The 16,218-nt window shown below is 43.6% G+C and overlaps 1 long non-coding RNA gene across 2 annotated transcripts; it reads left to right on the top strand.

Moving 5' to 3' along the window:
* The first annotated feature begins 12,817 nt into the window (after nucleotides 1-12,817).
* On the top strand, nucleotides 12,818-15,533 carry LOC138919415 (uncharacterized). 2 transcript variants are annotated; one of them, XR_011429580.1, is made up of 5 exons: nucleotides 12,818-12,883; nucleotides 13,240-13,350; nucleotides 13,994-14,175; nucleotides 14,699-14,802; nucleotides 15,278-15,533. It is a non-coding gene; the product is annotated as an uncharacterized lncRNA (long non-coding RNA). The 2 variants fall into 2 exon arrangements; XR_011429579.1 differs by having other exon boundaries at nucleotides 12,839-12,953.
* The last annotated feature ends 685 nt before the right edge of the window (nucleotides 15,534-16,218 follow it).

The raw sequence follows: 16,218 nt of genomic DNA on the forward strand, positions 1-16,218 counted from the left end.
TGAAATTTCTACCTTATCCCATCTCTCAGTTTGGTTTCCCAAAACTGACTCTGAGTCATGGACTTGAGTTCAGGTAGTCTATTTTGGAAGTGATCCCAGGAAACCCAAGTTTGAAAATAGGTAAGAGGAGATGCCAACTAGGTAAAAAATTCAAGAATATATGTTAATTATTTGGTTATCGTGTGGGCAAGTAGGCTCGGTCCCACCCAGGAGACTCTAAGAAATCATGTGAAAATATAGGCTATTCCTCTGAATCCTCCTATTAGGGTTGGGGAGCCTGGGTCATTCATCTAAACTCTTATCCCCCTTGGTTGAAGGTGGTCCCTGGGATGTTCCCCTGCACTTCCAGGTTGGGCTGCATGTATGCAAGGGAGCAAGCATCATTGGTTGTAGTGAAAGCTCTCAGGTGGAGAAGAAGGGCAGGCACCTGAGAAATTGTTCCCTTGCAGGAAACTGTCTACCTGAAGTGGATCAATGGGCTACAGGATTGGGCATCAACAGTATTTCTTTATAAGTCTCTGCTTCTGAGAATATACTGAATGTTTGTTAAGACCTATGTGCCCACACTCTACCCCCATTAATTTAGCACTGGTGACTTCCTGTCTTCCAACATATGTCCGTATAATGTGGCTCCACTGTCCCCTGACATGGACTGGATCTTGGATGGACATCTGACCCACACTAGGCCAGAGGGAACACCTTGCACATTTTGATTGAATGGCTGACTGATGTGTAGCCAGTTATACCTGATTAGTAGCAGGTATTCATGGGAGCTGTGGGAAGGCAGTTTCCATCCACAGTGTGGTCTAGAGAAGCTAAAGGAGGGAGATCTACAGAGAGATTAGACTGAAGGAGGAGTGCAGAGAGAGAGGTTCAAGATGGAGAGAGTTTGAGCAACTTTCCCATCTTTGGTTCCAGTGCCTTTGGGGCCCAATTTTATTCATGCTGTGTGTTCTGAGAAATTTCTTATCTTATGACAAGGTAAATATACTCGTTACTATTGCTGCAGCCCTGAAAATTATCAACTTAATGCAACCATTTTCATATGCTTATTGATTCCATGAGTCTGTAATTTGGAATTTGAACAGGGCAGAGTTGAAATATCTTTTCTGTGTGCCAAGATGTCTTGGCCTTACCTGGAAGAAATTTGCAGCTGGAGGAGACTCACAGTAAGGAACTCACCCTCTAGGTTTATTTTTCTTATGACAGAGAATGATTGGGTCAGCTTGTCATATCTGCAGTGGCACACCCTAGTTGGACCTTGTTTCCTGCTGAGCTACCTCGTGGGCAATGGGTCCTCATCATGCTCAGAACACAGGTGTTTCCCTCTGCCTCAGGTCAGCTACCACAGGAGCTGAGGCCAGGTTTCACTTGATGCTTCTGGCACAAACCTCCTCAGAATTCCCTGGGCCTTATTTTCTTCAGGTATAAGCTGTAGTCAGACCAGGCTCTTAGACTCTCACAGCCCCCTCTTCTGTCCTTTCCCAAGAGCAACCCAGTCCTGGAAGGATACTGTGGAGCCATTGCTAGTGTGTTAATAGCACAGTTTTGAGTTGAACCAGAAAGAAATTGGAGACCTCCAGGGGAAGCACTTAGGTTCTTGAGGGAAATGTGAAGAAATGTGCCTCAGGAAGATTATTAAGAAGATTAATAAATCTCTAGAAAGGCCTGATTGAGGTCTGTGGGGCATGGAAAGGAAGCATTGTGTGGGTGTAGGGGGTGTTGGACTGAATGGATCCATCTACTGGCAGAACATGAAGCCCAACTACAAAGTCTTTCCTTGCTGCCATCTTCCTGCCCCACTAGAATGCCACCTCCCTGAGAAAAAGGGCTTTTCCTCTCAGTATCCTCAGCATCTGTCCCTCAATGGTTTTGAATGAATGACAAGGCCTACAGTCTACTACTGCAGCTGCTGTCTTGCTTCCTTCTCTACCCTTGTGACCCCTCCCTGTGTCTCCCTTTACGTCTCCACTGCCCCTACAAACAGAGGGTTGCTTGTTTTTACCTCATCACCTCCCCATCCCAACCCCATCCACTACCGCATACATACTTCTACACACAGAGGCCTCTCTCCCCTTGGTTAGCACCACCACAAACCTTGGGGAATCTCAAGGTTTTGCAAAAAAGATGAAAGTATCTTGCTTCTGAAAACAGAGAAAGGAAATAAAAAGGCCAGATCATCTCAAAAGGCTATTTGCAGTTGTGCAATTTTAACGATTTCTGTATATCCTATGTAACACCTAGGAGAGAGCAGGCTCAGGGATACCATTAGCTGGCTGACACAAAGCCAGCAAATCCTGATCTCTAAACCATGCACTGGAAATCTTGGGACTTTGTGGTCACATAGTGTACAGAGTCCTAGGTCCAGCAGCCCCACACACTGTGAGTAACAAGGAGATAAGAAAATTATCTTTTCTGCTTCCTACGTAGTTTGTTCTCTGGTTGTGACTGTACCCATGAGCAGGTTGGAGAGAAGGATAAGCAGAAGATCACCGTTTGAGTGTCAATGAGAAAAGAAAATGCAGAAGCGAATTCTAGAAGTTAGGAAAGGGAGGGGAAGCTCTACAGCTCTGGAGTGTGGGCGGGGTGGTAAGTAGAGGAAGGGAACCTGGTGACAGAAAAGGTGGGGTCCCCCAGAGAAGGGGAAGCTTCCTGGCTGCCAGGATAGGTGATGTGGATTAAGGCTGCCCCAGGTAGAGAAGCATTGGTCAGAAAGCACAGTCCCTCTGCTAAGCTGGAAAAGGGGGTGCTAAATTATTTTTGTGATTCAGTGCCCATAAAAAAGTTTTTCTGGGGACATAGCCATATCGATTAACTATGGCTGTGCTATACGAGTAATTATGAGAGAGATCACGTGGTCTGCGAAGCAGGAAATATACAATATCTGGCCCTTTATAGAAAAATGACTCCAGGTCCCTGGGCTAGAGGAAAGCATTTTCTTGGAGACAGAGGTAGCTGCTCCTCTCTTGGTGCTGGGACCATATCCAGAATGCCATGGGGACAGCCAAGTCTATGCAGACAGAAGGGTCTGGCTGTCTCATGAGCACTGCTGCCCAAGGCCCCAGCCCATGCAGCCCACAGACATGAGTGCCTAGCAGTGACCTGAGTGCATACTGACTTTCAGCAACAACTGCAGGCCAGCCTGGTCTGCCTGCCTCTCTGCCTCTGCGGGTTCCCAGCCCTGGCTGGAGGCCCAGCTGGAGCGCTATTCTTGAGTTCCACAAGTTGTCACTGTATCTTTATAATAATATAATACATTCTTTTGTTTTTCTCCTTAATTGAGTTGGAGTTGCGTGGTTAGAAACCAAAGTATTAGAATATGAAAACTCAACCTATGTTGCGTATGTGTGTGTGTGTTACTTTAAAAGAAATATTCTTTTCATTTTCGCGGCACTGTATCCTCTTAGCAGAAAAGTAAACAGAGCCTTTTTCTTTTGAGGAAGATTAGCCCTGAGCTAACATCTGCTGCCAATCCTCCTCTTTTCTGCAGAGGAAGATTGTCACTGAGCTATCATCTGTGCCCATCTTCGTCTACTTTATATGTGGGATGCCTGCCACAGCTTGGCTTGACAAGCGGTGCATAGGTCCACACCCAGGATCCGAACCAGTGGACCCCGGGCTGCTGAGGCAGAATGTGTGAATTTAACTGCTGGGCCAGCAGGCCGGCCCCTTAACAGACTCTTCTGTAGTTCTAGTGACACATTCATTCATTTAACAAACATTTTTTATTGGCCTGCTATGTGACAGGCACTTTTGTTGACTCAGGGCACACTTCAGTTAAGAAAACAATCAAAAAGAAAAAGAAATTCTTCTCTCGGATGTTACTAAGCCTGGCTATGATCATAGGGGCAACTGCAGCTATCTTTGACCATGAGGAGAGCTAATCTGATTTGCTAAGCCTGCAAAGTATAAAGATGGAAAGAATCTGGATCTTTGATGACATGCCCTGGAGTTGTTGCCAGTGTTGGGCAGGGTTCAGTTGCAGAGAATAGAATGCATTTTTTGTCTAAGCAGGAAAGAATTTATTACAAGGTGCTCTCTATATTGAGCATTCAGATTTGACTCCCGAAGCCATGCTGCAGAACTGAGCCACCAAGGGGGCTGCTGGCTCTTCTGTAATCAGCACTACAATGCCACTGCCACAGCCAAGGAAGGGCTTCCTACCACGAGGAAGCTCTTCTTGCTGCCACCTCCAGAACCGTGCAGCACCTGCTACCATCCGCTTCAGCAAAGCAGATACCGTCCGGCTTGCCTCTCACTTCTTACAAAATCAGTAATAGGTCACTGAGGACTCTGCTAACACCACCTGGGAAAACCAATGTGATGCTGAACCTCTCAATCTCAAGTCCATGTGCCTGGGGTGCAGTAAGCCTATCACTGAGACATGGATGCTTGGAGATGAAGACAGGTTTATTCGAATTGGAAAAAATGAGAAGGTGGGAGGATAGGTTCTCTCAAATCCACCTTAATGAGAGAAGAAAGCAGGGGATTTTATAGAGCTAAGGGGCTTGGCAGGAGGAGTTTTGCAGAAACAAAGGGGTGATCTGTGTCTCTTTCACTCCAAATAAGTCCTTGGGTAATCTGACTTATGGGCATCAATGGCAACTGAAGTCTGGTTATCTGGTGATCATAACTTCCTTGAAGGCATTCTCTTTCTTATGTAAAACAAGCTCATAAATCCTTGTGACCCTTGAGTCACCCCTCAGGCTAAACAAGAAAACAGCAAATCGACAAGATTAACTTCTTTTCATCTATGTCTCTGTTGGGAACAAGGTCTAAAGGTGATCTTATTGAATATTTATAGTAACCCTCAGGTACTCAGCCTCAAAACAACACTCAAACCTGCAGAAATGCAGCCTTTGCCTCATTTCCATCATCTACATCCCACATGAGTTCGTCTGATTTGACAAAACTAAATCTCTCCCAAATCATAGCTGCATGGAATCTGAGAAATGTTTTTAGTTTTCCCGCTTCTCCAGTACAGAAAAGACCACTAGAGGGAGCAAGGATGGCTGTGGGCTGCCACCTCACCATATCCTCCCCATGTCCTACTGCAGGACCTCCTATTAAATGAGAAAAATCTTACTCATTATTTAAGCTGATAAAGCAATCTGACACCCAATGGTATGGAATCAGTTAGTGATGGTTAGAGTGTGGGAGCTTAAGTTAGGTCTTCTGAGCCTCAACCTCATTCTCCCACACCCACCATCCCTCTTTAACCTTGGTCTTTATATCTCTTCCTTCACTCACGTGTAGTTACACTGTAACCGTGGGCTCTCCAGGACCAATTCAACTGACCCCTTCTTACCAACAAAGTGACTAAGAATTGCCTTTCCGAAAATTTGCAAAGTCATGTAGTTAGAGCATGCGCAGAAGAAAACATCTTGACCTGAAATGACCATGGAACCAAAGCTTCTCCTTCCCACAGAACCAAAGGACAAGGACAGGACTGGAACTTAAAAGCTGGACTCTTATCAGAAGGGAGGGGCCCCTTATTCAGGAAGATCCAGTGTTCAAACTTCTTCTCCACCCTATCATAAATGTTTAAATCCTCACCATAAATGTTTAGAACTCTGTCATAAATGTTTAGAACCTTATCATAAATGTTTAGAACCTTACCATAAATGTTTAGAATCTTACCATAAATGCTTGAAGCCCACCAATCAAAACCTGTCCCACTAATTTTTCCAACTGCCAGTCTGTTCTCCCTAACCTCTTAAATTTTGCCCCAAATCCTGAATGAGAGTAAGAGATGTGAGGGTGCACACCCCCATCTCCCTGCAGATTGATCTCACAGAATAAAGCTGATTTCTCTGCCATAAAGTGATGCCATAATTAATTGGTGTATTTATGTGCATCTGTTGGAGAACCCCATTTTGTGCAGTAACATCATCATTAAATAAAAGAGCTCATAGATGAGACTTTGTAGAGGAGATGGTATCACATTTGAGTTAAATCAAGAGAGGTCCTTCTAACAGACGACTGAAATGGATTTTCTGAGCTCTGACTGCATTTAGTCGGAAATACAGGACTGACTCAGCTCCTTTCTCCTTGGGAGAAGGTAGAAAGACAAGTTTCTCAGGGAGATCGCCATGAGAAAACAAAGGCAGATATTGGGGTGATGCTTCTACAGGCCAAAAAATGCCAAAGGCTGCAGCAAACCACTGAAAGCTAGTGTGGAGGCCTGGAGCAGATTCTCCCTCAACCTCATCGGAAAGCACCAACCCTGCTGACACGTTGATCCCAGACTTCCAGCCTCCAGAACTGTGAGAAGATAAATTTCTGTTGTTGAAGTCACCCAGTTTGTGGCACTTTCTGCAGCCCTGGGAATCTAGTACACATCTATACAATGATTTGACATAGATGTGTGGTTTGCAGTATTTTATATATATGAGGGGGAGAGGGAGGCAAGAAAATACTAAGAAATGTTAACCCATGTGTTTATCGTTTTTCATGAGAAAACTGTCTGCTTTGCCTCATGCGCAAAAGAATCTTATAGCATTAATATGAAGAGAAATAACAGAATAAAAATATGCATTTTTAAGTTTCAAAATTATTATTTTTTAGTATACTTCTTTTGGTGAGGAAGAATGGCCCTGAGCTAACATCTGTTACCAATCTTCCTCTTTTTTTTTTTTTTTAAAGATTTTATTTTTTCCTTTTCCTCCCCAAAGCCCCCCGGTACATAGTTGTGTATTCTTCGTTGTGGGTTCTTCTAGTTGTGGCATGTGGGACGCTGCCTCAGCGTGGTCTGATGAGCAGTGCCATGTCCGCACCCAGGATTCGAACTAACGAAACACTGGGCCGCCTGCAGCGGAGCACGCGAACTTAACCACTCGGCCACGGGGCCAGCCCCTCAATCTTCCTCTTTTTTTACTCCCCAAAGCCCCAGCCCATAGTTATATATCCTAGTTGTAGGTCATTCTAGTTCTTCTACGTGGGACGCCTCCACAGCATGGCTTGATGAGCAGTGTGTAATTCCACAACCAGGATCCAAACCAGTGAACCCCCAGCCACCAGGGTGCCGAAGCAGATCCTGCGACCTGAACCACTCGGCCACGGGGCTGGCCCCCAAAATTATTTTTTAAACCCCATGTCAAAAACTATAATTTGAAAGTAAATTTTTGAGTCTCAAAACTGTCTTTTGGGTAACAAAAGCAGAGCCATGCAGGACTTGGGGCATAATGTTTATGCTGTAAGACAATAACCACAGAACAGTGCTTTTCAACCTGCAGGTCCTGGTCCATCAATGGATTGTGAAATCCGTATATTGAGTAGTGACCAACATTTAAAAAAAAAAACAAATAAAACAGAATGGAAATATAAGAGCATACAGTATATATAAATTTGAATGTGTGTCCTGACTCACGATATAAAATGTAGTTCTTACTATATCACAGTAAAAAAACAGGTTTGAGATGACATTAGAACTAAGATGTAGGAACGGAGGGGGACGCAGCTGTGGGGGAAGGAACTGAGGCTGAACCACAGGGTGGAAGGGAAGCTCCGCAGCTTCCTGGTTCGCTTGCTGGGTGTGGATGTCTGAGGGGCACAGAGGCCAAGGACACCTCGCCAGGATGCAGAGGAAAGAAGTGAGGATGTGTGTAGTTCCATGCAGAGAACCCAGGGCACGAGGATGTGGAAGCAGATGCCCAAGGGGACAGGTGACAATGCAGAGCTGGTGACTCTTCCCTGAACCTGGACAAGACAGAGCTCTTCTCTTCACCCCAAACTGAGATACAATTGAGGAAACAGGGAGCCTCAAAATCGATTGATGAAGTCCTGAATTGACTAAGACAAAGCCCACTGACTTAGGAGTAGCCAGAAAAGGACATTGGGGACTGAAATTAATCTCAGTTTACTTCCAAATAAATGTACAAATTTTACTTCTGTGTTTGCGGCCTACAGAATTCAAATTTATTCAGGGGAGCTTCTAATTCTGTTACAACTTCCTTGCGGGGGAAATCTACGTCTGTGCATGGCCCTTGGCTCCCTCTTTGTAGGCCTCTCCCATATAGGTTGGGAAGTGGTTCCCTGTTTCCCAGGCACACAGCGCACGCAGTGACGCCTAGTGGCCACTAGGGGGCGGAGAAGCCTAAAGATTATCCCCTGAGAAGTGGGAGGAGGAGGAGCAGGAAAAGGACAGAGGGGGAAGGAGAGGGAGAGGGAAGAGGAGAGGTGAAGAAGGAGGAGGAGAGGGAGGAGGACAAGTGGGAGGAAAAGGGAAGAGGAAGGAGGAGAGGAAGGAAGGGGAAGGAGGAGAAAGAGGTGAGTAGGAAGGATGGAAGGAGGAATCAGAGGTGGAAAGAGCAGAGGAGGGGAAGGCAGGTTACTGAGGGAAAAAATAACTTTCTGGACAGCAGTTGGTGACATTTGTAGGTGCTTTACATTTTACAACATATTATAGATATCCTTTCATATTCTCCAAGCAATAACAACCCAGTTGGATAAGGATTCCTACACACATTTTATTTTATTTGCAACCTGAAACATTGTGGATTAAAAAATATACGTTTACTTTATACATGACGAAGTGAAAAGAAACATTTGGGGAATGTCAAGGTGAATGGACCTTTACTATGTTTCGCAGTTATTAAATCAATTTCGGTGGGAATTCTGAATGACATCAGAAGGTGCAATCCTCATGTCACAGCTCAGACACAGAGGCAGCAGGGTGGAGCAGAGTCTTTTCCAATACCTGGTCTACTCAGACAAGGGAAACAAAAGGAAAAAATAAACAAATGGGACTACATCAGACTAAAAAGCTTCTGCAAGGCAAAGGAAACCATGAACAAAAAGAAAAGACAACACACCAACTATAAGAAAATGTTTGCAAATCATATATCCAACAAGGGGTTAATTTCCAAAATATTTTAAAAACTCATACAACTCAACAACAATAAACCAAACAACCTGGTCAAACCATGGGCAGAGGATGTGAACAGACATTTTTCCAGAGAAGATGTACAGATAGCCATCAGGCACATGAAAAGATGTTCCACATCACTAAGTATTAGGGAAATGCCAATCAAAACTACAATGAGATATCACCTCGCACCTGTCGGAATGGCCATAATTAAGAAGACAAAGAATAACAAATGTTGGAGAGGCTGTGGAGAAAAGGGAACCCTCATATACTGCTGGTGGGAATGCAAACTGGTGCAGCCACTATGGAAAACAGTATGGAGATTTCTCAAAAAATTAAAAATAGAAACACCATATGATCCAGCTATACCACTATTGGGTATTTATCCAAAGAACATAAAATCAACAATACAAAGAGATCTATGCATCCCTATGTTCATTCCAGCATTATTCACAACAGCCAAGATGTGGAAGTAACCCAAGTACCCATAAATGGGTAAGTGGATAAAGAAGATGTGGTATATATACAACGGAATACTACTCAACCATTAAAAAAAGACAAAATCGTCCCATTTGCTACAACGTGGAGGGACCTTAAAGGTATTATGTTAAGCGAAATGAGCCAGACAGACAAAGACATACACTGTATGATTTCACTCATATGTCGAAGATGAGCAGACACATGGATAAAGACAACAGATTAGTAGTTACCAGAGGGCAAGGGGGTGGCAGGTGGGTGAAAGGAACAAAAGGGCACACGTATATGGTGACGGACAAAAATTAGACTATTGGTGGTGAGCACAATGCAGTATATGCAGAAACTGATATATAAGAGTGTACACCTGAAATTACACTATGTTGTAAGGCAATATGACCTCAATAAAGTAATTTAAAAAGAAGGCTGCCCTCAGGGAGTTGGCATGCTAGTGCGAGGATGACAGAAAATAAATCAGTAACATATATAGCATGTCAGGTGGTGACCTAAATGTTATGGAGAAAAATTAATCATGAAGAGAGAGAAAGAGGGGCAGGGCAAGGGGAGTGGTCAGGGAGGGTTTTGAGCAGTCTCCCATCTGTGACATGGGGACAACGGCCCCCACCTCACACGGTTCTGGTGAGGAACAAAGGAGTTATTGTAGGCCTTAGCAAGTGCTCTGTAAACGTGAACAATGCAAAGAGAAATTGAGAGAGTTTATTACTGTAATTGAAACATTTGGAGCTGTAATGTTTGAGGGATTGGATTAATTTTGATTTGCTCCACAGAGGAGAACTGCAAACAAAAATGAAAGGTACATAGAGGCAGATTTTGCTCTGTGGGAGAAAAAGCTTTCTCACAATTAGCCTTGTCCATTTTGTGAGGTAGTGAGTTCCCCATATGGGGAATGTTTAAGCAGAAATCTCATGGCTGCCACTGAAGGATGTAGTTTAGAGGGTTTCTGCGCTTTGTGGGCAACTAAATTAGCCGAGTTTTATAATTCTTTCTAAATCTCACAGTTTATGATTCAACTAAAATTTACCTATAAATTAATCTGACATGTATCTAATGACACACATTCACTCAACAAATCCTTTTTGAACTCTCCTCTTGATCATTTTTGGAAATTAAGTTTAGAGTTAATAAAAAACAAGAAAGAAACACATAGATAAAGAGAACAGATTGCTGGTTACCAGAGAGGAAGGGAGGAGGTAGGAGGGTGAAAGGGGTGACAGGGCACAGGTGTATGATGATGGATGGTAATTAGTCTTTGGGTGGTGAACATGATGCAGTCCACACAGAAACTGAAATATAATGATGTACACCTCAAACTTATATGATGTTACAAACCAATGTTACTGCCATAAAAATAAATTATAAAAAAGAAAAAGTAAAAAAAAGCATAGAGCTTACAGTCTAGTGGAAATACAACTGTCACATTGCATCATGCTCACAGTCAGCAGGGGGCATAACACGTTTCTGCATTACTTTCATTCATAAAGTCAAAATGTTTTCCTTCATAGTATATTTGTGTTATAATATCTATAACCTGAATCATTGTCCACCGTTTTCTCTATTATTGTGCAGATTCAGAACAGCATGAAGGTCAGGAGCAGAAACTTTGGGATAAGACCTCTGTCTTTAAATCTCAGCAACATGTTCCTCTCTCCGTGACCTGGGGCAGGTGACTCAGCTTCTCTGGGCCTCGGTGTCTTATCAGCAGAATGAGTTTATCATTTACAGTTTAAAAGTGATGTTTTCAGAATTACATGTGATAACGCCTGTATAAAATGCTAGCACAGTGCCTGTGAAAGAATAAGCCAATAGACAGCAGTTAATAAAACTAGTTTTCATCCCCATCCCCCAAACACCACTGACTATGACATGCACTAAATGGCAATGATCTGACCTTGTTTGGACCCTGATTTGAACAAACCAATTGTAAAAACACATTTTTGAGATAATTGGGGAAATTGGTATATGGCCAGCTTTAGATGACTCAAAGAAATTGCAGTATGATTAATTTTTACTAGGATAATAAAGGCATTGCAGTTATATAAAAACATTCTTATGAATTGTAGATTTATCTTTATGGATGAAATCATATGGTGTAGGTTCGGGGGGAAGTGAGGATGAAGAAATAAAATACTTTCCATCTGGCAAAATGTTAAAGGTGTGGAAGCTGGGGATGGACACATGAGGGACTCCTTATGTTATATTCTCTACTCTGTATGTTTGAAAATTTTTATTCTAAAAAGTTTAAAATATACTGAAATAAATGACATGAAAGTCTTCCTAGAACATTGCTAAGTATAAAAAGGCAGACCACAAAACATTAAGAGTTCATTTGGAAGAAAAACACGTTCATTCATTGATCCATTCCACAAATATTTGCCAAACACCTACTATGTGTCAGATACTGTTCAAAGTGCTGGGCACAGAGGTGACCAAGGCATGCAGAAGTTCACGCTCTAGAATGACGATAAACAAGTAAACAAGATAATGACAGAGCGTAATAGGCCAGAGGTATGAAGGAAATAAAAGGGTCGAGAAAGAGCAGTGGTTCTCAGCTGGGGATTGGAGATGATTGGCCCTCCAGGGAACATTTGGCAACATCTGGAGGCATTTTTTATTACTAAAAATGGGGAGAGGAAGTTATGCTACTGGCATCTAGAGGGGAGAGCCCAGGGATGCTATTAAACATCCTACAATGTACAGGACAGCTCCCCACTGTCAACAGTGCTGAGGTTGAGAAACTCCCAAGTAAGATGGGGCTGGGGGCTTGGGAGCTCAGGAATAGCCTGTTTGAGGAGGTGATGGTTGAGTTGAACATGAACGACAAGAGGGAGTAAGCCACATGTAGAGCTAAGAGGGGAGCATCCAGGCAGAGGAAGCCAAGTGTTTAGAGCAGGAAGACTTCTCTGTGGGAGAAGAATAGAGAGAAGGCCTGTTATAGGCTGTGGTTGAAAGGAAGGGGTGGACCAGGTCAGATAGGGTGTTCCACTAGGGTCAGTGAATCAGAAGCACCAAGCTCGCTGGAAATGCCAAATCTCAGGCCCCACTCCAGACTCACTGAGTCAGTCTACATTTTAATAAGATCCCTGCCCAGTTGACTGATATCCCATTACAGTTAGAGAAGCACTGCTCTGGAGTACGGTAAGGAATTTGGATGTTATTTGAACTACAAGGACCATTGGAGGGTATAGGTAGGAGCCCAACATGGTAAAGTTCAGTCTATCAGTTGTGTGGTGGGTACATGATATGTCTGTTGTGTGGTGGGTACATGCTGTGTCTGCCGTGTTGTGGGTACATGTTGTGTCTATCCTGTGGTGGGTCCCTGGGGCAGGAGCAAGTGTGGAGGAAGGAGACCAGTTAGGAAACAATTGCAGTTGGCTATGCCTGAGGTGATGATGTAGGTTTGGACTGTGGTGGTTACCATGGAATTGCAGAATGTAGTGGATTCCAGCCTTATTTGGAGATAGAACTTGATGATGGATTAGGTGCTGGGAGCGAGAGGAGGATAGAAGCAAGGATGACTTTGAGGTTTTGGCTTGAGCATCTGGGTGGATGGTGGGAGACTAGGAGAAAAGTGTTCCAATTGTGTCCTTTATCGGTAGGATAATGTATGTTCTGTGTGCTTGTGTGCATGTGCCTGTGTGTGTATTTCTGGTGTGTGTGTTTAGCACACGTTACTTTTGTGGTGAAAGCTCTCTCCTGTGATGGATAGGCTCACTGTCCCCACTTCTTCTGTTGTCATCCATGACTCTGTGCAGTGCCACACCTCATTGACTTTGGGGTTGGCCATGTGACTTGCTTGGATAGCGGAATGTCAGTGAAATAGAGGCTCTAAATAGGCTTGCGTGGTTTGACTTGGCTCCTCCGCTTCTGCCATCTGCCAGGACTTGGAGAAGCTCATGTCTTGTAGCTCCTGGTCCCAGAATAAAGAAACCTCTGAAGTTGACAAGAACCCAACCTCCAGCCTGGAATCCAATCTAGTCAGTCAAGCCCAGGTGAGCCCACCGCAGACCAGCTGCAGTCCAGTCACCCTGCAGACCCATGAAGGAGAAAAGTAAATGTTGACATAATTTCCTGAGATGTTCAGTGTCTGTTTTGAGGCACGATTGCCGTAGAAACCTGTCCAATACACATACCCAGTACAGAGTAAATGTTATTTCCATTATTGTTTTTTAAAAAAGATAATAATGGTAACTTCTCGACACTGATTGGTTAGGGGCTATTTTGGCTGGGCCTGAGGTTCCCTGTTTTGTGCATCAGAGCAGCTTAATCATCTTGGTAAGCATGAAGGTGGGGAAGGAACAGGAGGAGGAAAGGCTCTTGCTCTCCCTCCCCTAAAGGGAAAGTGTTGAAAACAGGATTAACCCCAGGGCAGGATTTGGATATTGGATAAAGGATAATCCGGAGGTGAGGAGACTCCCTTGCACCAGAAGACTCCCACCTGCTTCCTGTTGCCTGGAGTCTGTTTAAGGAAGGAGAGAGCCTTTATTCCACAATGAGAAAGAGAAGACTTCAGATGCAATGGAAAAGAAGTACAGCAAATGAGTTTTTAAGGTCAATAATGATGATAATTTCTCTCTCTCTCTTTCTTTCTCTTTTTGTTCAACCTTTTTTTCGGCACCTACCCCTGTCTTTCAGGCTCTAACTCCATCACTTCAAGTATTCAAATATGAAATATGTAAAGGCCTTGCCTTGCAGGAGGTTGTCTGATAAGGGATAGAGTTAAAAAGTGAGCAGGCCCTGGGCATCTGAAACTGAGTACCAAGTGGAGACTGGATATCCTGAAGTCGAACTTCTCCAATTCCACAAATTGGCCTGAGGTACAGTCTATTTTTGAAACAAAGACAAACAGTGTTTAAAGGTATGTGCTTCATTCAGAGCCTGGAGCAGCCTTTACAAGTGCTCTGACTGTTAGGGAGAAATTACCATCCCTGGAGCTGAGAGTAACATTTCTGGAGAGCGCCTCTCGTTTGGCTAATGAAAGCCCCATACAAACAAACAAACAAAGTAGAAGATATTTTCTGCAACATTTATTTGCTCTTCCCAGTGTTACCAGAAAGTGGGATTTGCTCTGAATGTGTGGTCTTACTACCAGCTTACCCCACTTAAGCTGAGAAAACTAACTGTCTACCACAATTCATATTTTTACCTCCCATAATATAGAGTTACCACTGGTAATCAGTTGTCCAGCCAGGGAATTCATTTCCCAGCCCCCCTTGCATATAGGTGAGTCCAGGGTGTGTTTCTCAAGAGTGGAATATGGGTGGAAGAGAGGAGTGTTTCTCACAACCGAAACTTTAAGGAAGTGGCCACTTTCTCTTCCTTCTTTCTGGCTACATGCAGAGGACTCTGTGCTCTCAGGATGGGGAGTCAGATGAAAGGAGTCGCACTTGTGAAACCTGCCTGCCAGCCAGCAGCAACTGCATTGAGGATCACGTGAGCAAGAAGTCAGTTACTGTTGGGTTCAACCCCTGACAATTTGGGAGATGTTTGTTGCAGCAGCTGGCAATACATTAAGCAGTATATATACCTTATATGCTTTAGAATATAAACAAATAGCAATAGTTCTTCAGGGAGGTAGTATCTCAAAAAGTTTCCTCCCTTTCCCCAGATTGGGAACCCCTCTCTAAATAGCTCTGATGAAAATGGCATCAGAGGAATTGTGTAACATTCACAGTGCAATCAAGATGCCAGGCCTAGACCACATGGCCTTATCAGCAGGTCTGGGGCTTTGGTGTGTACATTATGCAGTATCTGGGAAAAAACTGTGCCTTCTGAGGCCCTGAAGATTATACAATTTTAGGGCCCTTTTTAAGGAAAATATACAAAATTATGCATATAAATTAAATACAGGTCTTTGGAACAGGCTCTGGAACTTAAGTTTTATTTGCATCCCTCTAAATCCACCTCTCATACCTGCAGAAGAAGATGGGCAACAACGGAGATGGGCAGGAAAAAAAAGAAGAAAGAAGGCTGCTGACACATTTTTCCTTTCTCAGCTAAGGTGCTTAGCACCAATATTGTGAAACTAAAGAAGCTTGCAAAACTGTGTAAACCTCGAGAGAGCTGCTCCCCCAGCAGAGGAACGTGGAGCCATGCAAAGTGACTGGGTGAGGGCTTCTTGACAATCTCTCAAATGGGATCCTGGGCCAGAATTAAATTTGTCTAGAAAAATTAATAATATGACATCTCTTGTACTGGATTGTCATGGGCAAATCCAGCTCTACACATCAGGTCCCGCCTTCCACACTGCTTCCCATTGCATCTTAGGTCTCCTCAGAGCTCCTCTCCCTCTCTCTGACTGCTCCCTGAACAACCTTCACTATTTGCCTGAGGCCTCCCTTCTGTGGGTAACCCAACTCTCTCTCAAGCCCAGGCCTGGGTGTCTATCTGCCTGATGTGTCTGTCTGAATGTCCTCCTGACATCTCAAACACAACATTTACTGAGCTGCTTTCATTATCTCCCCTTGCTCTTCCTCCTGGCTCCCTTGAGCCAGCAGTGGTACTGTCATCCTCAGTCACCAAACCAAGACCTTGGAATCATGCCAGAAAACTCATTCCCTCTACCCTACCTCTAATAGGCGTCATTTCTATAGTGGCTGGTCACATAATTTGAAAGGCTCAGTGCACATTGACAATGTGGTACCCTTGTTTAAAAAGCAGGAACAAGTGCGTTTAAAACTACAAAAATATAAAACTTTTCTCTATCTTCTACAGTCTTTCTCTCTCTCCTGACTTGTCATAGTGGCTTTTGTTTGCTGTTTGTTACTGTTCTAAGTAAGGGAACATTAGAATTTTTAATTATTACCATGAATTTTACCATTCATCTTTATAATGTGAAATGTTAGTTTCAAATGCAAATA

The sequence above is a fragment of the Equus caballus genome, chromosome 20, assembly GCF_041296265.1.
Source record: "Equus caballus isolate H_3958 breed thoroughbred chromosome 20, TB-T2T, whole genome shotgun sequence".
NCBI classification, from domain to species: domain Eukaryota; kingdom Metazoa; phylum Chordata; class Mammalia; order Perissodactyla; family Equidae; genus Equus; species Equus caballus.